Source organism: Zonotrichia leucophrys, chromosome 4, assembly GCF_028769735.1.
Source record: "Zonotrichia leucophrys gambelii isolate GWCS_2022_RI chromosome 4, RI_Zleu_2.0, whole genome shotgun sequence".
Classification (NCBI taxonomy): Eukaryota; Metazoa; Chordata; class Aves; order Passeriformes; family Passerellidae; genus Zonotrichia; species Zonotrichia leucophrys.
Window position 1 is genome coordinate 69929848 of NC_088173.1, and position 26222 is coordinate 69956069.

Here is a 26222-nt window from a genome sequence, read left to right on the forward strand (position 1 = left end):
CTTCTCACCCAACCCAACTTCCCTCAGGCTCAGCTTCTCACCCACCCCAGCTCCCCCTCAGATTCAGCTTCTCCCTCCCCCCAACTCCCCTCACGTTCAGCCTCTCACCCACCCTCCAACACCCCTCAGGTTCAGCTTCTCATCCATTCCAATTCCCCCTCAGGTTCAGCTCCTCACCCACCCCAACTCCCTCTCAGGTTCAGCCTCTCACCCATCCCAGCTCCCCCTCAGGTTCAGCGTCCCTCCCACCCCAGATCCCTCTCAGCTTCAGCCTCTCACCCACCCCCCAACTCCCCCTCAGGTTCAGCCTCTCACCCACCCCAGCTCCCCCTCAGGCTCAGCTTCTCTCCCACCCCAAAACCCCTCAGGTTCATCTCCTCACCCACCCCCCAACTCCCCCTTAGGTTCAGCTTCTCCCTCAGCCCAGCTCCCCCTCAGACTCAGCTTCTCTCCCACCCCAATCCTCCTCAGGTTCAGCTTCTCCTTCACCTCACCTCCCCTCAGGTTCAGCTCCTCACCCACCCAGCTCCCCTCAGGTTCATCTTCTCACCCACCACCCAACTCCCCCTCAAGCTCAGCCTCTCACCCACCCCAGCTCCCCCTCAGGCTCAGCTTCTCCCTCAGCCCAGCTCCCCCCAGAGTCAGCTTTGGCCAAAGTACCCGTGGGCAAGCAGGAGGTTCCCAAAACCCCTTTGTTCTTTGTCACCCAGCCCTGCAGGCAGCCAGCACACACTCGTGTCAGTGCTGAGGGGTTTATTGTGTCGGTGCTGAGTGGTTCATTTCCCTGCATGGTCCCTACTGCCTTTAATAAGGAGGTGGTGGTAATGGTGGGATGTCACCTGCTCCTCCTCTCCGGGCTGCAGAGGGAGCAGAGGAGTTTTTCCTGTAGGTGTCACCAATATCCCGCGTAGAAACTGAGCTTAAACTGCCGGGGAAGGACCGAGCGTGGGATGCTCGGGTCGGTTTGATACAACACCAGAGTCTTCTGAAATATTTGAGATCCCTCGGGTTGCGTTTCACAGAAGCCTTTCTGGATTTTCCTAATTTAAGTCTGGAAAAATCCCTCTGGTTTCCTCAATAACCGTGTAAATTCCAGAGGATTTTGGGGCTGGCTTTCTACCAGGACACTGGGAGAATGTGTGAAGGCTGTGATGAGCTGTGGGTGGTGATTGAATTTGGTGGCTGCTGCTGGAGCGTGACTGGTTCCACTCAGTCATGCAAACACTGCAAGAATATCACGGAATCATGGAATAATTTGGGTTGGGAGGGACCTTAGATACCATCTCATTCCATGAGCAGGGACACCTTCAATATCCCAGGGTGCTCCAAACCTCTCCCAGCCTGGCCTTGGACACTTCCAGGGATCCAGGGGCAGCCACAGCTTCTCTGGGCACCTGTGCCAGGGCTCACCACCCTCACAGGGAACAATTCCCTCCTTAGTATTTATTCTAAATCTGCCTTCTTTTAGCTTAAAAATGTTTCTGCTTGTCCCAGCAGTTGTAAATCCTTAATCACAATAATACAGTATTTGCAGACCTAGGGAATTTTCTCACCCAGCGTGGGAGCACTGCCTGATCCCAGTACAGGCTGTTTTAAGGGAAAATTGGTCTTTTTTCAATTTACTGTGACAAAAGGTAAAATAGCACATTCCTCCTCAAACACCTCATTGTACAGAGGAATTACATAGAATCACAGAATCATTAAGGTTAGAAAAGCCCTCTTGCATCATCAAGTCCAGCTATTCCCTTACTGCCAAAACCATCACTAAACCACCTCGAAGTTCCACCTCTGCACTAAAATCCCTTGAAATGTAAATCCTTGCGGGGCTGGAGCCACATCCACGTGTGTCACTTTTTTTGAGCAGCCTGGAGAGCTCACCCAGCTGGCAGAGCAGCCCCGAGGCTTCGATCCAGAGACGCACCAGGTACCGGTGCCCGGTAATGAGGCTCTAATTCCCAGCGAATAAACCAAAGTGCATCCAGGAACTCGCTGTATCCCGGGGCCAACTGGCACAAAACGCCCTCTTCCACACTTGTCAGCTTGCCTCGCCTTCCAGGAGAGGGTGGCTGGATGCACACTGCCTGCTGGGAGCTGTTCCTGGACTGCTTTGAGCCAGGAATCATCTCAGAAAGTTTGTGCAGAAGGACTTTCTAACCATTTTCTCCCATGGATGTAAGAGCCGAAATAAGGGATGCAGGACTCCAGGTGGCTCTGCAAAATGCAGTTTATTGTATCCAAGGTGTTACAGCAGTCCAGGGTCGTGGCTGAAAGGAATAGAACATTTGTCTTTACAAACGGTCTGCTGGTAGATAAAACCAGCACTGGGAGATAAAAGAAACAATGGGAAGGATTCCACTGATTGATGAATGGAAAAAGATATTTGCTCTTACAAATAAACTTTAGGTTTGCTGATAAATGAAATTAGACATTGAAAGATTGGGGAAGAAAAACCCCTTAATTTTGTAAGAATTAAAAATTAAAAGGGAGGTTTATACATTAGAGGGAATCTGTGGTATCAGGCATTCTGGGAAGTCTGAAACTTTCAAGTATCTCAGAAATGGGGAAAGAGAGAAGGGAAATGCAGCCAGGAAATTGGGATAAAAAGGAGGCTGCGTCCCCCAAAACTTTGAGAGACCCCAGGGCAATGCCCCATGGCCTTTCCATTTATTCAAATAAAGTTACAGGACTCCTCTGTCTCCTTTTTGGACATAAACCTCTGGTGTTTGTGGATTAATTTTCCCAACAGGGGTGACAGAGCTGTGCCTACAGCTGTCAGCTCCAGCTGCAGGCAGGCCTGGAGACCCTGAGTTTAGGTCACAATGCATTATAGACTTTTCTTTTGCTCACAATGCATTCTATACTTTCCTTTGCTGAGCATCTTCATACAGTAGAACCAATCTATACCTTAACTTTTATCTCTAGCCTATCATAACTACTGTAATTACCATATTCATGTTACTGTTCTCCAATCACTAAAAGTGAGTGCATTACAGTTTAAGCTAGAAGTTGTTTTTCAGTTTTCTTGCAGTGGAAAATTCTGAGAGTATTTTTCTACTTGCAACATTTGCTGACTTGTTTGCCTGTGCTATTTTTCTGCTTGGTAAAAACATCTTCTTGTTTGAGGTGGGTTCATCCTTTGCTCTAAGTCATAAAAACCCCTTCTAACTAACACACCCTTTGCCTCCTTGATTATCCAGTGAGACTGACTCAGCAATTCTTTTCTTCTATATCAAAACTTGCTTCCATCTCTATTCCTTCATCAGATTCTACATTCAAAAACCTTCCTGCTAAGCATCTGTGAGACTTTTTTGTCAAACTTTCATCCTTCCCAACAGATATACCTTTCAGTGCCTGGACACACCGTATTTCCCAGCAGGCATGCAACCTTTGTGCAGCAGGATTTATTTACAGGGAGAAATGCTGCAAGTGCTGCCTTCCAGCTCCCAACCACTTGGAGATGAACTTCAGCCATTCTTCCAAATGCTCTGGAAATGTGCTGATGAAGGGAGTGGTTCTGCATCCTCCTTTGTGCCAGTGGCACACAGCACCTTCCAGGGAGTGCTCTGGATTGCAGGATCACACTCTGGGAAGGATCTGGATCAGAGTGCCAGAGAGCTGCAGATTATTTTATAATTGTAGGGAGTGAGCTGGTGATCCTAAATGTGGGGTGAGCTCCACCCAGAGCTCCCCAGCACCTCCCCAAAGCCCCTGAAGAAGCTTCTGAGACCTGTCTTGCTCTTTTCTGGCCCTGCTGCTTCCTTCTCACTGCTCTAGTTTTGTCACTTGTTTTAGGAGAAATAAAATGGTTTCTTGTTGCTTGAGATAGCTTCCAAATCTCCCTTAAACAGCAAAATTTAAACACAAGTCGTGGTCATAATCAAAATAGAATCTTTGTTCTTGAAAACAACGTTTACAAAATCAAGAAATGCATCAAAAATTGAAGGCTTCAAATCATTGTGAGGTGATTCCCTCTGTGTTGTGTTTTATAACAGCTCATTTCTGCCCTGAAGGTTTCACTGACTGGTCCAGTTCAGCCACAGCTGCTTCTGGGCCAGGATGTCTGAGTGATGCAGAGAGTGGGACTTGATCAGATAAATGCCTTTTTTGCCTTAAAAGCTGGGGGAAAATTTGAAGCAAATAATGCCAGTAAAGATATAAATCTAAAAGAAATCCAGCCAGGCTAAGGATTTCTTTGAGCAAGTCTTCAAAAATAGTTGGAGATCAAGACTGTTGTGCTGACAGGAGATTAAAGGAAAAAATAGTGGTGAAGAGAAATCCCTACAAGTGAAATTCAGATGCTTTCCCTCCTGTGGCCACCAAACCAAAACCTTTCAAAGGCTCTTTGGGGAACAGTGGAGCCACAAAAGTGGGGTGGATTTGGATGTCCCTGGTTAATGCCCTGAGCACAGGGTTCAGCCTTGTGGTGGTTAGGAAAATTAATCCACAAACATCAGAGGTTTATGTCCAAAAAGGAGACAGAGGAGTCCTGTAACTTTATTTGAATAAAGGGTGAGGCCATGGGGCATTCCCCTGGGATCTCTCAAATTTTTGGACGACACAGCCTCCTTTTTATCCCAATTTCTTGGCTGCATTTCCCTTCTCTCTTTCCCTGTTTCTGAGGTACTTGAGAGGTTCAGACTTCCTGATACACCTGATACCAAAGATTTCCCTCTAATGTATAACCCTCCCTTTTAATTTTTAATTCTTACAAAATTAAGGAGTTTTTCTTCCGCATTGTTTCTTTCATCTTTCAATGTCTAATTTCATTTATCAGCAAACCTAAAGTTTATTTGTAAGAGCAAATATCTTTTTCCATTCATCAATCAGTGGGATCCTTCCCATTGTTTCTTTTATCTCCCAGTGCTGGTTTTATCTACCAGCAGACCCACAGCTTGTTTGTAGAGACAAATCCCTCATTCTTCTTATGGCTGTGACTGCATCTATGGCTGTCTTTTCAGCAATTCATCTACAATCTTTTCTTCATCTCTTTTGGTTATAAACTATTCCAGTGTTTCTTGGGCATGGACACACTCCTAGAGAAGACCTGTTGTAGTTCCCATCCCTGGAGGTGTCCAAGGAATGACTCAGGTGACACTGAGAGCTCTGGGCTGGTTGACAATGCTGTGATGATCAAAAGTTGGGCTGATCTTGGAGGTGTTTTCCATGACTTAGCTCCAGCTGCATTATCTGTGCATGGTCCCAGCACCAGGCAAGCTTCTCCTCTGGAATTTGCTAGCTGAAAATCAAAGATAAAAATACTGGTTTTCTTCCCAAAGCCAATCCTGGAGGGTGACCATGACAGAAACGGCTGAGGTGGAAATGTTCAGAGGTTGCTGCTGTTCTGGGTGTCTTTGTCATTCAGAGCTGCTCCCCCTGCAGAGCTCTCCGCTCTCCTCTCATGCCCATCGAGCTGTTTGTCTAAAGCCTTAATGAGTTTCCTGTATCTTTTCAAAATGTAAATTGTAACCAATTTACAAGTCATTAGTTATAAAGTCAGTCACTGCAGCCCCTCTTTAATTTCACCTGTCCCTTCCCCCGTGTTTCCATTAAGCCCTATTTAATTACAAATTAATCTCATTCTCGGGGCATCAGCTGCATTTGTAATAAATGTCCCTCAAAATCTGTGACTCAGCCGACAGCACTCCAGCAGTGACCAAGACCTGGATGAAAAGGATTTCCAGTCCAAATTAACAAAGAACTTCTCTCCTGTCTCCAAAAAACACACCAGCACAAGGGGGAAAGAAAACCAGAGATGCCAAAATGGAATTTGGTTTCTTTGCTGCAAGTGAAGAAAAGGGGAGCAGTTGTGACCCAGCAGTTCCTCCCTCAGGTTGTCCCCAGGGGACTCACAGCTGTAATGGCTTTGCTGCCTTGAGGAGAGGCTTTTAGCTGCAAAAATCCACTTCTCCAGCCAACTCCCATAAATCCAGAGCATTTTGTTGAGATTGCAGACTCCCATTGCTTAATGGGAACATTGCTCACCATTTCACATCCTGGTTTTGGCACAAACAGCTGCAGGCATGGGCTGCATTTCTCTTCCTGGGTGCAGGACAGAAAAAAATCCTTTTTAATTTTGGCTTGGCTGGAGACTGAACTGTGGGGTGCCTGTTTGTGAAATTCACATTCCCTGAACAAATTCCTTCACCCAGGGTTTTTTGCCTGGGAAGCTGACAGGCAGCAAGAGAGGCCTCAGAGAAAAGGAAAACAATTCTTATCTCATTTGCTTCTCCTGTGTTGTGCTCATGTGGAATGTGTTTGGAGATTGTTTACCCACAGGTGATTGTTCCATTGGATTCTGCTGTGAGTTGTTTTCACTCTTTGGCCAAAGAGGGCCAAGCTGTGTTGGGACTCAGGAAAGAGTCACAAGTTTTCATTATCTTTTTAGTATTCTGTAAGTATCTTTTCTGTATTCTTTAGTAAAATATCATATTCTTTAATATAATATAGTATAAAAAAGTAATAAATTAGCATTCTGATAAGATGGAATCAGATGAATTATTCCTTCCCTCATCAAGGTGGCTGTCATCTCATTGCAGGGGTTCCATGCTGCTTGCTCCTTACACAAAAGTTCCATACGTTCTTGGTGGTTCTTGTGGGTATCTCCTCAGAGCACCAACTCTTTCTTCTTCACAAAACAGCCAGCTGATGCCAGTTCCTTCTCAAGCAGCCACCCCACTCTTTTATAGCACTTTTCTTGTCATTGGTTACAGCTGTTAAAGTCAGGCCTGTTTCTAATCTTTGATAATTGGCCCAGCTGCAGCTCCTTAGGGGTAAGATCACTTTCTACACTATCTTTATTTCTTATATTCTATCCCCCTACAGCTGTGCATTTACAATACCTGTTGTGTTTGGGGCAAAGCCTCCCCTCCTCTAAAGGCTTTCCCCCACTGTTCTCAGCATCCCTTTATCTCTGCCTTCCCTCTGTGCTCATGAGCACATGGTGGAACGGGCCAGGGAATGGATCCTGGCTTCTGACAACCTTTTTATCAGCAGGAGATGTGTCTGTGGCAGAACAGCTTTACTGGTGTAAGCCAAGGGTGGGAGTTCATCTGCCTGCATTCATCTCCCTTCCAGACTTCTTCAGGGAGGCTGGTTTTTAGAATGGGGTTCAGGAGGCAAGATGGAAGAATCTGGGCGTGTCCTGCCTTTCTCCTTCTTCTTCTTCTTGGTCTCCATCTTCTGCTGTGATGGTGGCACTTTTGGATTGGTTTGGAGTAGAAGCTCACTGTCTAACATAGGTGATAGGTATTGGGAAGTTATGGTAAATAATGTGCTCCTAGTTTTTAGTATGAAAAGATAACACCGCCCCAGGGGCAGGCAGAGTGCCTCTGTCTGTCCTGCTGAGCAACCTCAGCAGGCCAGAGAAAGAATGTTATAGATAAGAAACAATAAACAACCTTGAGAATGAGAACTGAAGAGTTCTGACTCCTTCTTCGACCACCAGGCTGGGAAAAGAGATTTTCTAACACATCTCGGGTGTGCCCCAGATACCCTGGGTTTCTCCCTGTAGATTCCTTCCCCAGGTGTGTCAATCATCCCTCCTTTCCACACCCCGACCCCTGCCCAGCACTGTCTGTCAATCCTGGCATTCCAGAAGGGCATCGACTGATTGGCAGAATTCAAAAGATGCCTCCACCCCAGGGGGACATTGGGCCATCCAGGTGTCCTCTGTCCCTTGAGACCTCCTTCTGTGTACCTGGTTGGTGGCTCCTACCCCTTCCTTCCTCCCCCTTTCCCTGGGGTTCAAAGGAACAGCAACCACAGGGACAGGGAGTTCTGTTGGAGCTGTTCTGGATTCAGAGGCCTGTGGGCCAGAATAAAGCTCTGGATCCAAACCCTCCCTCAGAACCGACTCCTTTCCTTCACCATTGCCTTAAAGCTTCTCCCCCAAGGTAAAACTGAGCTCCCTGGACTTGTCCCCAGTGCCCAGCTGTGACATCCAGCTAGCCAAAGGTGTCTCTGAGGTGAAATCACCACAGTTGTTGCCTTTTGGTCAAGCAGCAAGGGCCAGACAAGCCCAGGCACGTCCCATCTGGTTATATTAGTAATTATTCCAATAATTGGGGTCACTCTGAGCAGCAGAAACCCTGAGAGTGTCCCACACTCAACTGGACAAGCCTGAATTTTGATGCAATTCTGCAAATGCCCATGAACCAGAACAGAAAGAATTGCATGTACAAGCAGAGATGAGTGTGGTTGCAGCCTGCAGAGTCTCCTTATCTGTCTTTGGAATGCCACTGCTCCACGCTGCCAGCAGCCACCAGGAAAATTCGCTTTTCTCCTCGGACTGCGTGGAGCACACAGATAATTGTGGGAGCAGCAAGGCTGCTTTCATCTTCCTGCAGCTAATCCAAACAGATCACGTTGTTAGGGGGAGTCAGGGGAGAACAGGAGAAGACAGAGTATCTTTATTTAAAAATAAATTAAAGAAATCCTTAAAATCAAAGCTCTTAGCAGGGGTTCAGCAGGATCAGGAGGCAGCAGTCCTTGCTCGTGCTGGATTTATTGCCTGTGTTAAATGTCTGGGCTGAATTGCCTCATCTTCCCACAAATGCAGCTGCTCCTGCCTCGTGTTGGTTGGGCAGTGGGGAAAAGGCAGCAGAGCTGTCTGCGCTGTCCCTGCTCTGTGGATAACAGAGGGAACACAGAATTGTGAGGACTGTCAGGCTGGATTAGGCTCGAGGCACACGGAATCCAGTTCCTTGCTTGCTTTGCTGATCAGCACTGCAGGTTTCCAGGAATCATTTTAAAAGCATTTCAGAGGAAAAAAATTGTTCATTTTGTTCCCCTTTTCCCCAAAATATTGCCCTGACTGCTATCCTTGCAAGGTCAGCTTTAAAAAATCAGGAAGATTTCCAAGAGTCTCTGCAAGGCTGTGAGCTGCTGGTGGTGGTGTAGACCCACAGTAAGTTGTAGGGACAAGTAATTGAGATTGTCACAGCAGCCTGGGCTGTGGGAACAATCTGGGGAAGAGAGCTGGGATCCCCCAGGGAAGTGGGAAAAGGTCAGAACTGTCCCATGGGCTTTGCCAGAGGTACCAGGAGTCTTTTGCTGCCTCTGTGTATTTTGCATCATGAAAACCTGGAACCTTTGGGTATTGGACTTGGATGGTCCTTGTGGGTCCCTTCCAATTCAGGATTTTCCATGGTATTCTAAAGGGAAACCAAGGCTGCAAATGTCCCTCAAAAGCAGCCAGGAAAACACTTCTGCAGGGATCTGTCTCCAACAGAGGTGATGCTGCTCAGAAATTATCTTTGCTCTGTGTTGCAGATCCTAAAGTAGCTAAACTGGATCCCCAGGAGAGAGATACAGAACCAGTAACCCCATGAACAAGATTCACTGGACTTCATCTCCCACTGGCAACCAAATAATGGAATCACAGACTGGTTTGGGTTGGAGGACACATTAAAGATCTTCCCAATGCACCTCTTGCCATGGAGGGACACCTTCCACCATCCCAGGGTGCTCCAAGCACCAATGTCCAACCTGGCCTTGGATATTTCCACGGATCCAGGGGCAGCCACAGCTTCTCTGGGTACCCTGTGCCAGCAGGTCCTTACCCCTTTTACAGTCTGCAATTAAATAATTCCAGTCAATCTAAATTCATTCTCCACTGATAGCCTGTGTTTGTGCTCAGGATTGCCCCACCCCAGGGATTTAAAGGAATGCCTCCTGTAAGTCTGTAAGTGAAGAGAAGGGTGTGGATACCTTGTGAATATCTGTGGGACTCAGCAAAGTGCATTCCCAGGGCTCTCACAGCCTTCCCCATGCTCCTCAGGCACTTCCCATCCCACTGCTGGGCATGATCCCAACCCTAAGCCAGGGGAAGAGTGGGGAGATGAGCTCAGTGTGGCTGCTGGAGCATTTCCTAGATTATTGATGAATACATCAGGGGGATGGGGACAGGAACTGTCTTTAGTGCCATTAGTGCAGGGCTGGAGGATGAATCCGTGGCCAGAGATGACTGCCCAGGTTACTTTGTCTTCTCTTTGATTTAAGCAGTGTACAATTAGTCCAGAGCTTGAAAATTATGCTATTAAACATTGTGCTGTCCTTTTTAATGGATAGCTACTGGGAGAACCTACTGGAAGATTTCCAAAACTCCTGTTTCCATAGGAAGTGTGCAAAAGGAGAAGGGCTGCCTAAAATCCCACCCATTCACCCCAAATCAGCATCACCTCTCCTGCTGCACCCCTAATAATTGTCTGTGAGCTTGAAAGCCCCGTGCCCTATCCCATCTCCAAACCCTTCCAGTTAATCATTGTCCCTGTCACAGCAAGGGTTTTCTTTATTCCTGACCTAAATCTTCCTGCAGACAATATAAGCCCAAGATCATCCCCATCCCATGATGAATATTCATCATTTTCTCTCCCATAACGAAGGTCAGTATTCTTTAATAAGAGAGAAGAAAGGCACACAGGAGGTCCATTTAATAACAGAGGTGACTGGTGCATAAAGCAGGGAGATATTATAATTAATATCACCAGGGTGGGAATGTGCTCAGGAAAATGCTGGCAACCAGGAGGAAGGGATGCCATGAAGTTTCAGCTTTGAGAAGTTAAAAAAAGCTTTGAGTGAAGTTAATGGAAATTCTGCCTGCATAAGAAACACAGGTGGAAGGGAAAATCGGCTTATTTTAATCAAAGCAAGAGGGGAAAAAAAACCAACCCTAATTTAAATCAGTCCAAGTGATTGCAGACTTAATTCTCTCCCCTTATTAGACTCTTCAATCCTAACCCTACAGGCCTAAGAGCTCTCTTTGCACTGGAGGCACAGGAATTGGATTTGTATGCACGCTGACCTCTGAGGGATGGAGTGAATCCATCCTCTGTCTGTGGGGAGGATTCCCAATTAAATCTGCTGGGAAAGGTGATTACATGGCCCCAGCCTTGTCTGGAGGGGGGATGGCTGGGGAGGTTCCTCTCTGGCAGTGCTCTCAGGTGCTGGGTAATTGCTGTGGATGGAAAAAGGAGGAGGAGGTGGAGGTGGAGGTGGCGGTGGAGGTGGTGGTGGTGGTGGTGGTGGTGGAGGTGGTGGAGGTGGTGGTGGAGGTGGAGGTGGTGGTGGTGGAGGTGGTGGAGGTGGAGGTGGTGGAGGTGGTGGTGGAGGTGGAGGTGGTGGTGGTGGAGGTGGTGGAGGTGGAGGTGGAGGTGGTGGAGGTGGAGGTGGAGGTGGAGGTGCTTTGCTCCTGATCTGAGGCTCTTTGCTCCTGTTCCCTCCTTTGCTTCTGTTCCTGGAGGGAAAGGAGGGATGAAGCATCCATAAGGAAAGGCTGGGAGAATTGGGATTGTTCAGCCTGGAGAAGAGGAGGCTTTGGGGTGAACTAATTGCAGCTTTCCCGGACCTGAAGAGGCCCCAAGAGAGGTGGAGAGGGACTTTTCACAAGGGATGGAGGCACAGGACAAGGGGGAATGGCTTCAAATGGAAAGAGAATAGGTTTAGAATGGATATTAAGAAGAAATTCTTCCATGTGAAGGTGGTGGACCCTGGCACGGGGTGCCCAGAGAAGCTGGAGCTGCTCCTGAATCCATGGAAGTGCCCAAGGCCAGTTTGGATGGGCTTGGAGCAACCTGGGACAGTGGAAGGTGTCCCTCCATGGCAGGGGTTGGAACAAGATGGTCTTTAAGGTCCCTTCCAACCCAAACTATTCCATGATTCTGTGATGAAGTTTCAAAAGGAAGGCAGGGAAATTCAATCAGGACATGTTTACTTTATTAAAAAAACCCTAAAATTAATTCCCAAAACATCATTATGATAAAAAAAAAGGCAAAAAAAGCACTCAAAGCTCACAGCTTTAGTTTCCTTTTCTTCCCTCCTGCAATTTTTATCTGCTCTGCAAAAAGACAGAAGCAAGAAAAGGATGCCAGGTAGGTGCTGCTTTAGAAAGCCCTGATAAAAAGCCCTGATTTACCTCGATTTTAATGGGGTTCAGCCAAAATTCCTAGCAGGACATAAATGTGAACTCATTCCTTTCCTTCCCATTTCACTTTTTTTTTTTTTTTCCATCCCAGAAATGACAGAGGCAGAGAGGTTGGAAGCAGCCAATTCCCATGAATAAGTGGAGGAGAGACCCCATTTCATCCTGGCAGCCATTCCTGAACTGGGGCCAATTCATTAGGCAGAGATCTCCTCATCCCTGAGCAGAACAGCCTGTTCTGCCTGCCCCAAGTGCCTTCTGCTCTCCAGCATTGCAGAGGTTGCTGCTTGCAGAGGGACAGCCTTGGTGAGATATTCATATGGATTTGTGTGTGGAAAAGCAAAAAAAAAAAAATCTCATTTTGTTTCAAAATTTTTAATTTTTCACTGCTCCCATCCACCCTCTTCCCCATTCGCAGAAGGAGGATTCATCCGAAAAGAATGGTGTGTTTGCAGTTATATTATTTTTTCTTCCTTGTTTTATTTGGGTTTTTTTAGGGATTGTTTTTCAACAGAAAAGCAAAACTATCCCTGAGAAAAAAGATCATTTGACCTGTGCTCATCCCTGTCCCTTTGCAGCCTGGGGTTGGGCAACTTGCTTGGAGAGGGACAGCCTTGGTGAGATATTTATATGGATTTGTGTGTGGAAAAGAAAAAAAAATTAATTTTTCACTGCTCCCATCCACCTTTTTCCCCATGTGTGGAAAAGAAAAAAAAAAAAGGCTCATTTTGTTACAAATACTTTAATTTTTCACTGCTCCCATCCACAGAAATCATCCCAACCAGGAGGATTCATCCAAAAAGAATGGTGTGTTTGCAGTTATATTAATTTTCCTTCTTTTGTTTGTATTTGGGGTTTTTTTAGGGATTGCTTTTCAACAGAAAAGCAAAACTATCCCTGAGAAAAAAGGTGTTTTGACCTGTGCTCATCTCTGTCCCTTTGCAGCCTGGGGCTGGGCAACCTCTGCAAGGATTCTGCTTGGAGAGAGACAGCCTTGGTGAGATATTTATATGGATTTGTGTGTGGAAAAGAAAAAAAAAAGGCTCATTTTGTTGCAATTTTAAAATTTTCACTGCTCCCATGCACCTTCTTCCCCACGTGTGGAAAAGGAAAGAAAAAAGATCATTTTGTTGCAAAAATTTTAATTTTTCAGTGCTCTTATCCACCTTCTTCCCCATCCACAGAAGTCATCCGACCTGGGAGAATTTATCCACAAGGAATGCTGGGTTTGCAGTTATATTATCTTTTCTTCTTTGGTTTGTTTTTGGGGTTTTTTTTAAGAGATTGCTTTTCAAAACTATCCCTGAGAAAAAAGATGGTTTGACCTGTGCTCATCCCTGTCCCTTCGCAGCCTGGGTTGGGCTCTGCAGTGCCAGCCCCGGCCCTGCCCGGTGTTCCCACGGTGCCAGCAGCCAGGAAGGACCGGGAGAACCGGGAGAAGGGCTCGGGGACATCCCCAGGGACGGATTTTGCTGCCATCCCGTGGTCACTGCCCTTTGGAGCCTCTGGACCGGTCTCAAGGCAGGGACTTGATGGTCTGGCAGTGACCTCCCCCCAAAATATGAGCTGGACAAACTCCCACCGAGGCAGCACAGAGTGAAATCAAAGAGAAAGGAATCTCTCCTCCCATCTCCTGCTGAAACACAAGGACAGCTCCTGAAGGGGCAGGTGCTGAAACAAAACTCACCAAAGGTGCTCAATCACCTTTCAGCACAAGAATGACATTGGGATCCTGTTTCCATTTGTATTTATCCCCAGTTTCTCACAGAATTACAGACCCATGGGATCTCCTGAGGTGGAAGGGACCCACAAACATCTTCAAGTCAAACTCCTGGCCCTGCATTGTCCTTTCAGGGTCCTGTCAGTGATGGAGTTGTGCTCATCCTTTCTCCCATGGCACTCCTGAGCCACTCAACCTTTCCTGACTTTTCCTTTGCCTGCAGGGAGAGGAAAAACATCCTGGGTTTAGTTTTAGTCCTTCCCAAGAAAGACTGAGGGGCTGGAGAGAGTCCGGGGAAGGGAACAGAGCTGGGGAAGGGTCTGGAGCACCAGGAGGGGCTGAGGGAGCTGGGAAGGGGCTCAGCCTGGAGCAAAGGGGGATCAGGGGGGCCCTTGTGGCTCTGAGGGGACAGCCGGGGGGTCGGGCTGTGCTCCAGGGAACAGGGTGAGAAGAAATGGCCTCAGGCTGGGCCAGGGGAAGTTTAGATTGGATATTTGGGAAAATTCTTCATGGAAAGGGTTGTCCATCCCTGGCACAGCTGCCCAGGGAGGTGGCAGAGTCACCATCCCTGAAAGGGCTCAAAAACCCTGTGAATGTGACACTGGGGGTGGTTTAGGGGTGGCCTTGGCAGTGCTGGGGGAACTGGTTGGATTCACTGATCTTAGAGGGCTTTTCCAACCTGAACAATTCTGGGATTCCATGGTTCAGGAGTTCTGTCTGTCTGCCCACTCATTGGTTTGATGCACCAGGTCTTTGGTGTGAACCAGGCTGAACCAGTCTGCACCAAAAGCAAACAATGCAACAGGGGAAGCAAAAAATGCAACAGGAGCTGGGGGAGAGCAGCCACTGCCACCTCCTGGCTCATGGGGTGACCCAAACAGCTCCATGATTTTAAATCATGTCCCTTGAATAAGCTCTTGGCTGGATCCCAGCATGGACCAGGAGCTCTCCCACCCTTGTGAGGATTTCTGGGTTCGGACTATCAGTGATCTGTCCAAGGCTTGTTCTTTCCATTGAGTCCAGGTGACCCTTCCTCATACATTTCAACACTCCGAACCCCAAAATCAGCCTCAACCATCCCAGGGGATCTGATTCCACTGCCACTGCAAGTGTCTGGGCCATCATTTTCCAGTCAGTGCTTGAGTGGCTGGTGTGGATTTAGTGTGTCAGAGCAGAGACTCCACAAAAAGCAACATTTCCTGCATGCAGCACCACATTTCAGCATCGAGGATAATTCTGTATTCCCATCTGCTTTATTTTAAGCAGCCCCAGGGATGGAAAGAGCCACCTTAAGAAAATACAGCCAGCACTCTCCTGCTCCAGCCACCCACGGGCTGACAGATTAAATCTCGTTTGCTTGTGCCAGAGTCTTGCTCACTTGTTTGTCATTATCTGGAGTTTTGTTAGGCTGTGTTAAAAAACAAAATCAGCAAAACAAAACTTTTTTTTTTACCTTTTTTTTCTTTTTTTTTTCCTTTTAATAAAAATAGAAGCTGTGTCAGGGATGGAGAAAAGTGCAGGCACACTCTTGGAGAGCAGCAGTGATCTGGTCCTGCCAAGGATGTGGGGATGGGAAGGTCTGGGAGACTGACAGGAGGAACTTCTGGCCGTGCCTCACCTTGGGTACTCACCCATCCCCAGCCTGGCTCCAGGGCTTCCATGGTCACCTCTAATGGCATTTTTAAAAAATTCCTTCTAAAATTTGCTGTTATCTTTGGAGTTCTCTTATCATGCACATCTTCTTCCACCCACGCTGGACACCAGAACGATCTCACAGTGAATTACATCCTTCTCCATTCAAATTCAAGTGGAAGAAATCCAGTGAAGAGCTGAGCAGACACATTTTTCCACCCTACATCAGCTTTCCATGCTGGATTCACATCTCCCTTTCTTCCCCCTTTTTGGTTTTTTTTTTTTTTCTTCTTGCTGCACATCCTGATCCAGAGAATAAATCCGATGGGCTGAACTTGATGACTTGGGAAGCCACCACTTCCCAGACCATGGAATCACAGAATTCTGGAATGGTTTGGGATGGAAGGGACCTTAAACATCATTCAATTCCACCCCCTGTCATGGGCAGGGACACCTCCCACTATCCCAGGTTGCTCCAAGCCTTGTCCAACCTGGCCTTGGACACTTCCAGGGATCCAGGGGCAGCCACAGCTGCTCTGGGCACCCTGTGCCAGGGCTCACCACCCTCACAGGGAAGAATTTCTTCCCAAAATCCAAACTAAATCGACCTTCTTTCAGTGTGAAATATCATCTTTTCATAACCTCACCATTTGCTGCAATATTTTTGACAGTTCCAAAAATATTCAGGCCAGAAGAGCTCAAATGTTCTTGCAGCTCATGCAGATCAGCCTGGACTCAATCCCCTGGGATCTATGAGGTCATATGAGTGCCCATGGGAAGTGTCCCAAAGCACAGCCAGTGTCCCCTCTGGGACTGCAGGAGAGGTGACAATCTGGTAGAGGAAAAGTGAAGGTCTGAGGTGGATCCAAATTGTGTCTACAACCCCTAAAGGAGGGCTCCAGAGAAGATGGACTCTGGGAAGTGCACAGGGAAGGACAGGAGGTGACAAATCCAGTGGGAGGCAAGACAGGAGTTTCCACTGTGGGAGTGGTCAGACACAGGAAAAGGGGGATCAGAGAGGCTGTGGATTTTTGGATTCTCCATCCTTGGAGATACTCAAAATTCTGCTGGACACAACCAAGGGCAATGAATTGATGTTAGAACAGGACTCATCTTTGGTCCAAAAGTTGAACTAGAGGCCTCAAAACCCCTCCTCCCACCTCAATTATTCTGCAGTATTTTCACATGGAACAGATGGAGGCACGTGAAATTATTCACATTCAAAGCAAGACAGGGAAAGGGTTGCCCAGGCTGCCCAAGGCAGTGTTGGAGTAGTCACAATAATCCCTGGAAGTGTTCCAAAAACACCTGGATATGGCACTGGAGGACGTGGATTAGTGGTGAATGTGGTGGTGGTGCTGGTGTGGCTTGGTGATCTCAGAGATCTTAACCAGATTCTGGCATTCTGTGCCTCCATGGTGAGTTCTCCCACCCAAACCTAAGCCTGGGTGACTTCTCAGGGGCATGGGGTGAGTTTCTGGCAGGGCTGGCCACATAATCCAGGTATCTGAATTCCAGAGGGCTGAAATTCCACCTGGATGTGCTGTAGGAAAGACAATTTCAAACAAGAGCAAGACCAGTTGTAGGACCACATAACTGCCTGTGGTACATAAACCTCTGCAGCACAATTTTCAAGTCATCCTTTTTTACTTAAGGGAAGCAAAAATCCACAACTAAAATCAGCTTTTCTCTTTTTCACCCCTCCCAAATAAACTGAATGAAAATGACAGTGAACAACCTGCACAGAATTTAAGAGTTGAAGCTGTACTCATCTCTGGTTTTGTGGGAAGACCTGCAGAGTTACACTTTTATCACCAGGGAAAAGGGACAAATGCAGCTTCTGGATAGGCTCAAGCACAGAGCATCCTGTTTTTTCTCCACAGCCCATTGCAGTGTCATTACATCCACTCAAATAAATTGCCCAACAATCAGGACCTGCCTCCTATTGACCTCTGGGGACTGAAGACAATGGAAGCTCCAGTGCTTGGATCAGGCTGTAATGAGGAGATTGATGGTTTTGGGAAGACTCGCTGACTGCAGCTTGGACCAATCCACCAGGGTTTGAGGGCTGGGATTTGCTGGAGCTGCTCCTCTCCAAATGGTTTTCCCATGGAGAGGCTTTGTTGGGAGCAAACATCTTCCAGCATCCTGCTGCTCTTGGCTGGAGCAATTCCATTTGAAATAACCTCCCTGGCTGTGCTGCTGTGTGCAGAGAGATTTATTTTCATGCAGAAGAATGCTGGAGGAAACTGCCAGAAAACAACTTTTTTTTTAAAATTTTTAATTTGTTTCCTTTTAAAATTTATTATAATAAATTTTATGAACACAGAATTATGGTTCCAGTTATACCAACAGTAAATCCTTGACTTTATGTACAGAATGGAATCATTTAGGTTGGAAAAGCCTTCCAAGATTATTGAGTCCAGCCATTAACCCAGCACTGCCAAGGCCACCACTTAAATGCATCTCTAGATATAAAAATAAGGGGTGTTTCCACTTTGCCCATACAAAGTGGTTTTAGTGCAATTCCATTCACTCTGTGTCTGCAGCGATTTCACCTGATTTGCACCTTTCTCCATTGTCAGAAATGTCATTTTCTCACCCTGTGCCAGATGTGTGACCATGGCTCCCACACCAAGGGTGGGCACATCCCAGCTGCAGCCAAACCTGGATGTCCCAAACCTCCCCCAAAGCTGGGCAGCCACCGCTGCTGAAAATGTTCATCCCACCTGGAAAAGGCTCTGGGGAACAGCTCTGACCTTCAAGCTGACCCAAAGGGTTGGACTGAAGACCTCAGAGGTCCCTCCCACCCTCAGTCCTTCAATAGTTTGTGAAAGTGATCTTGAAAATGGCAGAACACCACCGAGTTAAGAATTTAAAGGAAAAAAAACCCATACAGACTTGTATTTAAATCCCTTTGAACTTCTCCAAGATCAGCCAGAAGCTCTGATTTGATTTGATTTTATTTCTTTTTTTCTCACTTTACAGCCTTGACTTGAACTGAACTAAAACCCATGGAACTGTTAATTGAAAACTGAGTGTCAACAGCAGTTCAGTGCAGAAAGAGTTTCAATTAAAAGCAATCTCTTCTTGCCATCCAAAGTAATATTTTCCCTCCTGGCTAAATTTTAAGTGAAGCACAAAGTGGTTGCTTGTCAATTCCTTAATGGGATCTGAGCTATTGTGTGGGAAAACTTCCTTTCACTTAGAGGCCAAGCAGCTTTTCATTTTTCAGAGCTGAAAGCAGAGGAATGAGGTTTTTTTTTTGGTGTGATGTGGCTGATCTGCTTTTCTCTTCTGGGCTGTGTGGGTGAGGAGTGAGGTGTGATGAAGAACACTATCCAAAACTCAGGGCTGGGTGGGAATCGGTGTTTCTCACTGCCTGCCACCATGGATGGAGCTCCATCCACTCCCTGCCACCATGGATGGACCTCCATCCACTCCCTGCCACCATGGATGGACCTCCATCCCTCCTGACTCCACCACTCCCTGCACATGGAACCTTCATCCACTTCCTACATCCACTCCCTGCCACCATGGATGGACCTCCATCCACTCCCTGCCACCATGGATGGACCTCCATCCACTCTCTGCCACCATGGATGGACCTCCATCCACTCCCTACCACCATGGATGGACCTCCATCCACTCCCTGCCACCATGGATGGACCTCCATCCACTCCTCTCCAGCTTGGTGCTTTGGTATTTATCCAGGATGGTTGAGCTGAGTGGGGACAACGTGGCCAGAAGGTCCCCAGGTGCCCTCAGGAAGCTTCAGCTGGGGTTTTGGCCAATTGATGCTGGGACATGAATTCTGGAGGGTTCCCAGAAGAGGGGAGCAGAGGAGAAAGAGATATTGAGAGGATGATGAGATCCAAGAGGGGAGCTGGCTCTGGGGATGCCATCAAACCTGGTGACATCTCCTGGGAAAGGGGAGCTCCTTGCAGCAGGAAGATTTTGGGTCACTTTCCCTGATGCATCCAGGATGGAGATCATGTGAGAGTGAATTGGGTTTGGGAGGAGAAGAAACAGCCTCGAATTGTGCAAGGGCAGATTTAAGTTGGATATTAGGGAAAGATTCTTTATAGAGATGGTTGTCCAACCCTGGCACAGGGCAGTGGTGTGGCAGAGTCTGTAATTAAACCACCCTCACAGCTTCCAAGGATCTGGCCTTGCATCCTGCTCCCTCCAGAGCCAGCCTGCGTGTCCTTGCATCATTCCCTTCTCCTCTTGGTCCCCAGACACAGCGAGGATGTAGCAGGGTGTCACCTTCCCAGCTGAGTGTAAAAACCTCTGATGAAGCCTGCAGAGCCGGAAAGAAACCCAGATTTCTTTTCTCTTTAGGGTGTCTAAAACACCCTAAAAGGAAGCGGTGAAAAGCGACAGCTGATGAATAAACTGCTCCTCATCACTGGGAGAAAATGCTCTGCCTGCTGTTTTAGGGCTTCCACGTAAAAGGCATTTGGGAGAAAGTTGTGGGGGCTGTGAGGTGTTCAAAAACAGGAGATCATTTTAGGAACAAACCCACTGAATGCTGCTTTGTGCACCAGCTCCCCTCCCTGCTTTGTTTTCTGATCAGCACTAAAATGCTCCTTAGCATGAAATTCAGGAGGTGAGGTTCACATCAGAGCTGCTCCCAGGCAAGCAAAAGGGATTTGAAGGTTGTGTTAGCACCTCCTTTTTCATGTTTTAACTAATTCTATTTAACCATTAACTGTGTGCACACTCTGCTCTGTATTTTGTGGCCAGATGTGCTCAGCATGCTCAGATCTGCTGTGGCTCTGGGCTTCAAGACTCGTGTTTGTGTGGGGACAGCCCCAAACACTGGGGATAATCAGGATAAATGAGGCTGCACCAGTCCTGGGAGCACCAGTACTGGCCAAAAGAGCTGCTTTTGGCACTCTGGGAGCATTTCTGGTGTGCACAGGGCAGCCAGTGGTGGGGAAAGTCAGAATTACTGTGCTATAAATGTGTGATCTGGTAATTTTTTTCTCATTTTAATGAAAGGAAATCGCTTGGCATTGGGAAGATGTGAGAGCTTGGGTTGAAACTTGCACCCAGTGCAGAGTCCTGTTGCTTTTTGTTTTTCAAACAACAAAGTGTGAAGGAAGAGTGAAGGGATTTCTAATACTGGGGAAATGTGGCAGCAAGCATTATTATCTGGCACTTCATACTATTTATCTATTTATTTATTTATTTATTCAAATCCATTTTCCAATGGATTTTATTCAAATCCATTATTCAAATCCATCCAGGCAAGAGGGAACAGCATTTCCTATCTCTCTCTGTTTGCTCATCTCTAAAATGGGGAGATGGCACCTACAGGTTCCCTCACAGATCCTGCAGAGGATGGGTTACTCCAAGAATCCCCTCCCTTTTTCTGAGCTGGTGTCTGTTCTAGTTTTGTGTTTGGTTTCTTTTTGTCCTTCTTTACTTCAAAGGTGCTCAGGAGATGAGCCAGGCGTAACCGACTGAGATTTATCTCTGTGTGCATTCAGCAACACCCATAAATCACTGCTGAGGTAGGTAAAGCATTGAGAACAGGATCATTTCCATCTTATTTTGCTACAAAGCCTCCTGGAAGAGTCGTGGCAGGTTGCCTTTGTGCTGAAAGACACGGTGAAGTTGATAAAGAAATTCCACCAAGAGCTGATGTCAAGAGAAAATCTTTGTGAGACAGATGGGACCGGGAGCACTGAATGCAGATAAATGATGCCAGCAGAGTTTAAAAACAGCCTCAACAGTTGCTGCCTGTCCTGTGGCTCGTAAAGAGGATGGTGACTGCTCTGGATGGTACCCCTGAGTGGTGTTTGTCATGGCAGAGCTCAGGCTGGTGTTTGGCGCATTGGCGTGGGCAGGAAATGATGGGAACTGGGCAGCTGTTCCCTGGTCTTTGGTGTTGATCTAACCTGGGCCCCTCTGTGGGCAGGATTTGCCTGTAAATCACAGGAGATATCTCTGCCTGTTGTTTTGAGCAAGATTCAGCAGGTTGATGTCCATCTGTCCAGTATTACCCTGGCATGATCCATCCAGCATGTTCAGACACCAGTCTAGGAGCAGCAGGGCACGAGAGGAAAACAGACCTTGTGCAGGAGGCTTGGGATTTCCAGACCTTTGAGTTTGCACAAAGCCAAGGATCCTCCCTGCCAAACCAGGCAGGCAATTCCCTCCATTGCCAGTAAATTCCCATCACCTTGCAGCACCCTCTGTGGTTTGGTTTGCAGACAGGTTTGTTAACCAAAGGATGTGGGAGACCTTCCCCTGTGGAATCCTTGCTAAGTGTCCCTGGAAGTGTCCAAGGCCAGGCTGGACAGGGCTTGGAGCAGTCTGGGATAGTGGGAGGTGTGATTTTTAATGTCCCTTTTAATGTCACCCCTGGGTGATTTTTAATGTCCCTTCCAACCCAAACCATTCCACGATTCTACACATGTAAAATTAAAGTTAAATAGTACAACACTTGTTCAGGAAAAACAAGCCAACAACCAGCCCAAACCTTCTCATTTTTTATGTTTTTCAGGATTCTCACTTCCTTACAACCTTGGCAGGACTGCAAGATATGATCCAGCTGATGAGTCAGAGCTCTCTGGTGCTCCCAGCACATTGGTTCTGTCACAGGACCAGGGTCACAGAGGTGTCACAAAATCAGTGACTCCTTTCACTGAGCTGCTCCTCCAATGCCTAAAGGAGCTCCAAGAGAGCTGGAGAGGGACTTTGGGCAAGGACATGGAATGACAGGATGAGGGGGAATGGCTTCACACTGACAGAGGGAAGATTCAGATTAGATATTGGGAAGAAGAAAAAACCTTGGTGTCTAAGTGCAATTCATCTTCTGAAGTCACCCTGGGACCTGCTATGAACAAAGCTCCTCACCAGCCTTCCTTGGGGACATTCAGGAGCCCAAAGGACAGGACAAGAAACGGGCTGAGAGAGCTCTGCCAGTGAGTGACCACAGAGGTGTGTGCTGGGAAAAGCTGCTTGTCACTGTCCCAAACTTTGCAGCTCTCATCTGGTCCTGATGCCACCCACTGTGGGCTTTAGACAGACCTTGGTTTGCACTGGGGAGGTTTAGGTTGGAAATTAGGAAGAATTTCTTCACTGGAAAGGTGCAGGCTGTATTCAGAGCAGTGGTGGAGTCCCCATCCCTTTGAGGGATTTAAAAGATGCAGCTCTCCTGAAGCCTCCACCTCTCCTGGATGTGGCCCTTGGGGACATGGTTTAATGGTGGCCTTGGCAGTGCTGGTTGCACTGGATGATCTTAGAGGGCCTTTCCTGCCTAAACCATTCTCTGATTCTGTTGTGTGGACTCACCTGTGGTGGATCAGCTCTTGCCAGAGGTGTGAGGAGCTCACAGCAGCCCTGCACATCTCCTGTCTCTGAGAATGCACACGAGGGACACCAAACATGGAAACTCTCCCAGGAAACTCCCCAGGCAACTTTCAGCCCTGTTTTCTTTAAAGCATTCATGAGTCTCTCAGTCATAGTGATATGCCATCAAATTTTGATGTCTAACGAAGGAGCAATCATCTCCTCACTTTCCTTTTAGAGCAGCTGAGGCTTTCAGTAACATTATCCTGCTGTGTTTTGACATCTGGCTTGTCAGCAAGAACATTATCTACCCCAATATGTTTTTTTTCCAGGAGCAAAACTTTGACATCAATTCCCTGGCAGGCTGGAGAGCTCCCGCAGTGTGCAACACCTCCTGCTCCCAGATAGTAAACACCACCCCAGACACAGGGCTTGGAGCTTCTGTGCTGTCCCCAGACCAACTGGGATGGGAGATCTTGCACCAAGTGACAGCCCTTGGACTGTGCCATAAATCCCAGGAATCTTGTTGGTCCCTCTTTGGGGACAGAGTGGTTTCTTTCAGTGTCACCAACATCACCATCATCACCAGTGTGGGGTTTTGCCAAAGCTGAGACACCCACACCAGTGTCCACAGTGCAGGGGTGTGGTTTGGTGGCCTGATCCTTGTGCCAGAAGCCACCTGAGGTGTCCTCAGGAATAGGGGAGGCTCTCAGGTGTGACACAGGTGGGAAAGGTGGGGTTTCAGCTCTGATTGCACGGCCAGGCCCATCTCCAAGCGTTGCTGTTGGCCAGTTTTTAATGAGTGATTTTCAACCTCTGTGGATGCAGGTGTGTCCCTGGGATATTTCCCACCCTGGGGTGGACCACCAGAAGAAGACCAGCTTGCTGATCACTTATTCCACCTTCTTTTCCACAAAATTGTTCAGGAACAGTGTGTAGCACCTCAACATCTTCCCACCTCATCATCTTCCTGCCACAGTGGCATTTCTGGGACTCACAGCCATCCACCTCCTGCCATCAGTGCTGCTGCCAGGAGGGATTTAACATCTCCAGTGGCTTCTATGGACTCCCAGGGCACTCCTGGCCCCCTTCCACCCCTCTCTGCACCTTGGGCCAAGTGCAGCTGAGTTGGCATCTTTGCTCTGTCACCACTTTATCCTGGAAGGCCTTGGCAGTGCTGGGATTTGCCAAGAACAGGGATCTCAGGAGCGTCTCTGCCAAGCCCAGATGGCATTTCTGCTTCCCTTCTCCTCCAGGCTCCTCTCCCTGCCCTGGCCAGCACACAGGGTGGGTGTCTGCAAATCCCAGTTAGGAGATTGCTGTGGATTCAGGATAAAACTCCACATCCTTCTGCCTTGTCATGGTTTGAAAAGACAGGTGGCTGCCAAGGAAGGCAGGAGCCTTCCTTGAAATGGAAAATGTAAACTCCCTCTGAATTATTATAATTTTGAAATTAAGAGACTCTCAGGCAAAGATGTGGGAGCAGGAATAACAGTCCTTTACTAGGAAAATTAAAAATACAAATGCAATAGTACAAAAAAAAGATCCCAACCACTGCCAGAGTGAGAGCAGTCCCTGCTCCCTGTGTGTCAGGGCGGTGTCCCAGCCCCATCCCATGGGGGCTCAGCCCTCCTGCAGTGCCAGCTGTGGCTCTGCTGCAGCAGGGATCCTGCACAAGGGGGGAGTTTTCCTCTGCAGCTCCAGGGCTGCTGCAGATGGGCCTGGGCTCCCTCTGGCAATGCAGGGCAGCAGAAAGCTGCTCCTCTGGCAATGCAGGGGGCAAAGGCTGCTGGGGTGTCCCAAAGCTCAGATTGGATCCAGGTAGGAATGCTTGGCTCCTCCCCTGGGCGGAGCATCTCCCCATGGGATGATGGAGTTTGATCAGCCCTGCAGGGACACTCACTGGCCATGGACAGAAGATTATTAATAATTAATGGCCCATGAACAGCAGAGATCTCCTGGAGGGAGGATTGGCTGTGGAAGAGATAAAGAAAACTGCCCAATGAACAGCAGATAACTGCCCCACCTCTGACAGATGGGGATAGAACACACAACCCCAGCCACATCTTTCAACCTAAGATGTGCCTAAAGGTCCTCAGGGGTTAGAGCTGTTCTCAGTCCTGTCCCATGGCAATCCTGTCCCCTTTCCCATTTGTCTGGACATTTGCCCCTTGTCTGGTTGCTGGGGGAAGCCCTCTCCCACCTGGCAGTGTCGATACTTGGGGGAGAATTTCCGGGCCAACTCAGAATCCCAGAGTGGTTTGGGATAGAAGGGATATTAAAGATCATCCAGTGACCTGAATTTAAGGATAATGAGGCCCCAGCACAGGGTGCCCAGAGAATCTGTGGCTGCCCCTGGATCCCTGGAACTGTCCAAGGCCAGGTTGGATGGAGCTTGGAGCCACCTGGGCTAGTAGAAGGTGTCCCTGCCATGGCAGAGGTGGCACTGGATGATCTCTAAGGTCCCTTCCAACCCAAACCATTCCATGATTCCAAGACACCCTTTGGGAAGGAGGACACTGCGGGGGCCAGCTGTGTGTTCCACCCCTGTGCCTCATTGCCCTCCAGCATTCCCAACCAGGGATATTTTGTTCTGTCTGAAGCTTCTCCCACTCAGCAGCCCGGAGTGTTTTCTCCTCCTAACGAGATGTGAAGGCAGGCAGGCCCTTTGCTGGTGCACACAGCTATTTTTGGCTGCAGGAGGACTGACTGTAGCTCCTTCTAATTGCATAAGCATTTGTATAATTCATTGGCACTGGATTTCCTCTCTGGGAGCCCGGGCACACGGAATGCAGAAGGACTTGAGCGTTTCCTCTCCATCCTTTCTTTCCTCTCCAGCGACTGTTCTGCAGGCAATGGGTTTAGTGCCAGGTCAAATCCCCTCTGCTGGCAGGAAACGCTCTGTTTCATCCCTTTCCCAGTTTCTTGAGGAGTTCAGGGCTAACCCAGGAGGATCTGAGAAAGCCTTTCCTCCCACAGATTGCAGAGCACATGCCTGGGAGCGGCGGATGGGGAGCTGGAAGCCGAGCAGCCCAACAAACTCCCGGGGAAGAGCTCCTGAAATGGCACGGGTGGGATTGGTGCTGGCAGTGACTCACGCATCCGGAGCTTTGGCATCTCCAAACAGCTCTGAAAAACAAACCTGGGGCCACCCCTCCCTCCTTGGTGGCACAGGCTGGGGACATGTGGCACCCAGAGACCTTTTTGTGGCCTTTCCACACTTAAAGGGAGCTCCCAGGAGCTCCCATTGTTCAATTCCATTGTCCCATTCCAGCTTTAGCCCATGCAGTCCCATCCTTCTTGTTCTTCTCTCCTCAGCCCACAGTGTTTGTGCTCTTGGGCTGAGATTTGGATCATTTGTCCTTGGTGCCCAGCTGGAGCAGGAATTGTTTTGTCTCCCTGCTCTGTGCACAGAGCTCACCATCCCCTCATATGAAGCCCAGGAGAGATGGGGACAGACTTTTAGTTGGGTCTGTAGGAACAGGATGAGGGTTGATGGTTTTAAACTAAAAAGAGGGGAGATTTAGATGAGATATTAGGATGAAATTTCTTACAATGAGGATGCTAAAACATTGGTGCAAGTTGCCCAGAGAAGTTTCCATCTCTGGGAACCTCCAAGGCTGGGTTGGATGAGGCTTGGAGTAACCT